This window comes from Crotalus tigris, unplaced genomic scaffold (genome assembly GCF_016545835.1).
Source record: "Crotalus tigris isolate CLP2741 ecotype Arizona unplaced genomic scaffold, ASM1654583v1 scf7180000020129.766959, whole genome shotgun sequence".
Taxonomy (NCBI): Eukaryota; Metazoa; Chordata; class Lepidosauria; order Squamata; family Viperidae; genus Crotalus; species Crotalus tigris.
The window spans coordinates 439101-445569 of record NW_024097870.1 but is presented as its reverse complement, the minus strand read 5'-3'; positions in this window follow the sequence as shown (position 1 = coordinate 445569).

The following is a 6469-nucleotide window of genomic DNA, read 5'->3' as shown; positions in this document are numbered from 1 at the left end:
AGAGCCTTGAGGACCAACATGATAAGCTTTTAGACATTAATCCTGGCCCTGTAACTTTGCAGCAGTTGTAGTTTCCAAATGGTCTTCAAAGGCCAGAGCAATAACCTATATGTAAAGAGGATGATATTACTGTTGCAAGGTCTTAGTGCTAACAGATAGGGGCACAACTGCTGCAGCAGATGAAGATGGGCATTCACATGGCCAATGATGAGATGGTACTATCAATTTTCATTAACAAAACTTTTGGGCTTAGTGATCCCATGCCAACAGGCCTTTGTTGTTGTTGCATCTCTTTTGTCAGTTACGAACAATCAGATCCACACCTGATTGTTCAGTTAGCTATTTTATTGCTCAAACTTCTAATACAGGAATCTTCTCATACTGGCTTTTGTCCAGACTATATAAGGTTAAATAGCATTCAAGGGTGTGCACTCTTGTGCCAATGTAAAGATTCCAGACTAATTCCCCATTTAACTTCTCCCCTTGGCTCAGCCAATCTCTCACCAACATTTTCTGCTTTAATCAGCTTTTGCATATCACTTTAATAAAAAGTGTCCTGAAAGATGACATATTCATTATAAATACATCAGTGAATAAATGCATTCAACAACCACAAGATTAATGAGGTTGAAAAATGGGTTCAAACCACCAGATTAATCTATGGTTAGTTTGATTTTGGCTTAGCAGTTATTGCCATCCCTTACGACTTGTAAGTTATGTTTTACAGCTTATTATGTAATGTTAAATTAACTCTTTATGGTTTATTCAAAAAGCAAAAGTTAAGAAAATCATGCCTTAGGGGAAAGGAATTTAGCCAATGATTTGCCCAAGATCATATGATCAAACAGGAACTCCAATGTTGAACTGTGTCTCTACATTCCTCAATAAACATCATTATTGTCATGTTTATCTTCACTACTATCCCTAGAATACAGTTCAGAGTTTAACTGTTTTGATTGTTTTGGGATTTTGTAACCCATTCATGGTCTGCTGAGGTGGATGACTACAACAAATTTAAATGACTAAATAAACAATATTTCATTTGAGGCAAAGCACTTCCATTTTTTGTAGTGGGAAACTGAACCAAATTCAAAATACATCCAATGTTGTTGAGTAGATAACATAGATAATAATATTCATAACTGAATATGTAGCATTTACAAAATATAATTTTAATGATGATTAATGTTGATACATTTCAGCTGCATTAAAAATTCCCTTTTTATGAGCCTGTAATCACTTAATTTGGGGTAGAGCCAGAGCAACTGGATGGAGCTGAGCATTTATTGGCTAGATACCCTTCCTGATGCCACATGGAGTTCACAGCAGATAAGTTTTGTCTTTACGCCCTAGGAGAGAAACATCTGCCACTACCTAGGATTGAACTCTCAACCTTCTGAACGAGAGTAGTTCATCTTCACCACTAGGCCACCATGCTGCTCAACATTTCTGCTGCATTAATGTTATATAAAGAGATATCTTACAACTTCAGTTATATTCTTTAAATTTATGTTTAAAAGGACTAAAAATTAAAAGTATTCATATATTTATTTTATAATAATTAATTATCCATTTTCTAAATTAGTATCTTTTTATGGTTAATTTAAGAGAAACTATACTTTAAATTTTCAAAATAAAATGTCTAGATAAAGCTTACTTTTTTATTGAAACCATATGAAAATGATTGCATCTTTCTTGTTGTATAATAGAGCAAAATTAAGAGCTGTCTTGACCCCTGCAGAATTCATTATGAGTTGCAGAAGTGGGGCACAACACACCCATGCTGGATTCACACATAGCACTAGCAGTGTTTATTTTAACAATGGCTATTGACTAATTCATAATAGTCAGATTCATTCATTTTGCAAGGTTTGTAAACCACAGTCTTTTTATTCATATAAACTAAGCCAAAGCCAAATAAACTATATTATGGCTTAAGATGATATTTGAATGCAAACATTTGAAGTTAAACTGAAAACAGGGAAGAGAGATATTGTTACATGATTTTTTTTTCTAAGTAATACATAGTTCATAGAACCTTTTGCCAGGTTTTCTGGGTGGGGAGAGTTATGGCATAATATAATTGGAGAATGAAATCATCTCTTCAGATATCTGTAAATATAAGTCTCTGATGGTTGTAGTTTTTTTTCAAGAATACAGCAGACTGATGAAGTATGATAAGAATGTAGCTTCAAGTACATTCAGCCTTACAACCTTAACATTCACAATAGCCTTACTGTTCTTTCCATGGCCTTCTCCCTGAAATTCACATTGTGTACTTGGGCAGTTCAGGTTTTCTTTCATATTTATCTGGTGAGCATGCAGAATGCTAACAGTACAAGTTTCAGCAAGATTGGGATCAGAATTAGGGTGGAGTTGTGGAGCATATTCGCTGGAGGTTGAATTTAGGGACAGAGTTACTTACTGATTATAGACTATTTGGTATGACAGCAACTGAAGTGTTTTTTCTTCTAGAAAACAACATTTTGAAAACTCTGTTGCTTGCATTGCCCTCTGCTGTTTTGCTTCAGACCCATGTCTCGAGGTGGAGGGCAGGAGAAGCAGATCTTCCATTGTCGGTTCACTTTACAGGATTGGACAAACAGCCACCAAAAGAGCTGTCCTTGCTCATTTCTACTCTCATCTCTTGCCATACATGCTCTAACTCAGCGGTTCTCAACCTATGGGTCGCGACCCCATTTGGGGTCGATCGACCATTTTTCAGGGGTCGCCAAAGAAGGCGATCCGCCATTTTCTCCCCTCAGGGGGCGGTGCCGCGCATGCGCGCCACGCATGGGGACGGCGCGCATGCGCAGAACGTTTGTGTGACGGGGGTCGCCATCACACAAACGTTGAGAACCACTGCTCTAACTGATAGGAATGGTGATTCAAGGACAGTGAAAGCAGGGGAAGCAGATCTTGGTGCCAGGGAACTGCTCCTAGAAAGCCTCACTTCCCCTCTTCTCTTCCCACTGGCTGCTTCTCTAAGTTTGAATGGCAAGAGAAGCAGTGAAAAGAGCAACACTTTTGCTGTTAGTACTTTTGTCCTGTGAAGTAATCCTTCAGTGGGACCCAAAAACTGATACTTGAAGACCCTGTGTGCCCTTTCTTTAATCAAGCTGTTACCCTATATATTAGGATTAGGCATGGCAACACCTAATCCATAGGTAGAGATGTATTTTTGACCAGTATCCCTCCTAACTTGACCATCATCTCACCTATTTTCTTTTGGGTTAATTCTACGTCTTCCTCAATTCACCCACTGTGATTTCTAGTTCACAATAACAATAGCATTTCCTATTTTTCTTTCTTGTTTTAACAAAAATGTTTCACAATGAAGCCACTGACTTGCAAGTGCCCATCTTTTACTTACATCTTTTACTCCATCATCTTCTTTTATGATCCACTTGGATCCTGGATCTATAAAGAGGGCAAGGACTAACATTTCACATGGACGTCACTTTCAGCATGGCTTCTTATCATTTAAAAATAAAATGAACAATGGGGAAATTATAAAAATAAATAAATAAATGGACAACTTCTTTCTAGCAACCACTGCATCTTCAACTTCTATTTGGCTTAAACATAAAATTGCCTTTCAGCAAAGCTCATCTCTTAGTGACTGGACTCATTCACATCATTTGTTTCCTTGATACTAATGCAGAAGTGCTTTGCTGTAGCTTATCTTCCTGAGAGGTTTTTTTCTCACCACTGCAGCTTGCAGCCCTCGACTTCCAAATGACCTATCATCCAAGTGTTAACCGAGACCAATTCTGTTTAGCTTTCAGGATTGCCCAAGATCATCTAGATCAGCGGTTCTCAACCTGTGGGTCGCGACCCCTTTGGGGGTCGAATGACTCTTTTTCACAGGGGTCACCTAAGACCATCGGAAAACACATATTTCCGATGGCTTAGGAACCGAGACACACTCGGCTCTAGCTCCGTTCCCCTTTCCTAAATAAAGACATCTTTCGCCTCCTTGGATTGGCTCGCAGCTCCCTACTCCAGCTTCTTTGAGGCTAAAAGAAGAGAGAGAGAGAGAGAGAGAGAGAGAGGGAGAGAGAGAGAGAGAGGAGAGAGCCTTTTGCCCGGTGCCGGTGACAGAGTCTCGCCTTCTACACATGTGCACCTTTTTCCTCCCTTCCCTGAAAAAGCTGTTTTGCGCCTGCGTGCTCAGGAGAACCTCTGGCCTGGAGACCATGTGAGTGATGGGGGTTGGGGGAGAAGGGAGAAGGGCTCAGTGTTCAGAATTATCCTTTACTGAAAACAAAGTCCTCCGGGTTTCATGGAGATTTCTCCCAAATGTGTAGAGGAAATTTGCAGATTGGGCAAAAAGTAATAATGCTTTATTTTAAATTTTGGAATTTAGAGAACTGGAGAGCATAGGCAACTCTCTCTTTATCCTGATACACTTTTTGCCTTGGCTGGAGGGTGTCTTTTTTTTTTCTTTGAAGATCTTAATGTAGTGCCAGTTCCCAGGTTTGAAGTTGCTGCAAGCCTAATTTGGATCCTGTAGCAAGCAAATTTAGTGCCTGCTTTGGCTCTGGGTTGACCTATCACCCATTTTGAAAAGAAGATTCACAAAAGAAGATGGATAAGAAATTTTCCCTCCTTCTTCCTGGTAGTAGTTTAGGCACCCATGGCCAATGACTTTATCAGAAAGAGGCAACAAAGAGAATAGGGCAGCAAGTGATAATTATACTTGGATTGCCAAGAGTAGCTGGTCAAACATGAAGGACAAAGAACCTGAATCTGCTTTTTTTCCTTAAAGCTACAGTAATATAAAAATAGCAAAATTAACAAACAGGAATATCAAATTTTGATAACAAGAATATTCTTGTGGATATGTTAAGCATGATCATCTTCAGCAGATGTATCCAGTATGAGGTGTAATGATAATGTGAATGACTCTTGCTAAGATTTCATCTGCATGCTTCAGTTTTAAAATTCTAACATGGGTACTGCATGAGATTTACCCATGTTTTCTTTCCTTAAAGCTGGGATAGGAGAAAGGCAATTTAGCATGGTATGAAAAATAACTTTTTTCTCATATCTACCTGCTTTATGTTTCATGGGAGAGGGGATATATGCATAAGAAGCTATGAAAAGGTATGGATAAGGAAAATAGAAATAAGAAAAATGTCCAGGTAAACTTTGTGGATATATCACTTTTTCTCTCAAGGCAACAGAGTTGGGGTGGGGTCTCCCCTAATTTTATTCCCACATTAACAGCCCATGAGAGAAATAGAACCCAGAGGAGGGAGGCAAATCCTGTCATGATTTGTGTCTGGGAGTGAGGTAACTGGAATGGTTTTTGAGTAATTACTCACTTGCAGGGGATAGCAATAATTGAATCTGACAAACATGGAATGGATGAATAAGCAATAGCAGTGAATTCAATATCCAACTGCAGTGAAGGGGCTTTCACATATAAAGTAGAAATAGATTTCCAAATATTGTTAAGGTGGGCTAGCACAAACCTACCCCCCTTCTTCCCCAAATAAAATAGTTGAGGAGAGCTCTCCTTTTGGAAAGTTTGGAGAGAAGTTGAAATGGGAGGCAGGTAACAAAAGAGTCTAGGACAGACATGTTAAACACAAGGCCCAGGGGCTGCATGCGGCCCATGAAGTGATTTCATGTGGCCCATGAAGCCATCCTGGAAACAGTGAGGGAATGGCCCCCTCTGCCTTGGCCCTGGCCCAGGCCAGCTGGGAGCCAATGTACAATTTTGTGGTGGCCATCTATGCTGAAACGCATTCAATCTTAGCTCCATAAGCCCCCCCCCCCGCATGGCCTGAGATGAACAGTGAGGCTCCTCCAGTGGACCATGCCTTGTTGGAGGTCACCAGAACATGAGGAACTGTATTAAAGGGTCGTGGCATTAGGAAGGTTGAGAACCACTGATCTAGATGCTGCTTACCATAATTTCAAACAAAAATCAAAACCATCTGATATCATTCCAAATAGTTTGCTTTTTGTTTGTTGTAAATTTTTAGGATGGAATTTAGTAGCCTTGGAAAACAACCAGCAAAAGTGTGTCTAAAGAACAACTTAAAGATTAAATTGGAATTTGGCAAAATGTTAGTATCGTTAAAAAAAATAGAAAAAAATTGTTCTGTTCAGCAGACAGAACAAATTTGAAGACAACATGAAACATACATGACACAGAATTGACAGAAGAAACCCAGCAAGTTTCTTGGTTTTATCAAGTTTGAAGGCAATATCTATATTTAGCTCTAATTAGGCCTTTATCCTGAGTGATCCTGAGGACACCAAAAGGTGTAACATCCATTATGCTTTTTGCTTCATCAACAAATATCTAAAGATACCTCAGTCAGCATCCAGCAGGCTCTCTGCTTCACCTGATGTTTCCCTTCTTTTTCCCTTTTCTGGTAAAAGAAAACTTTCAGGAATTCTTCCTAAAATATCCCTGCTGCTTAAGCTCATATATCATAAGAGAGGATCAGAA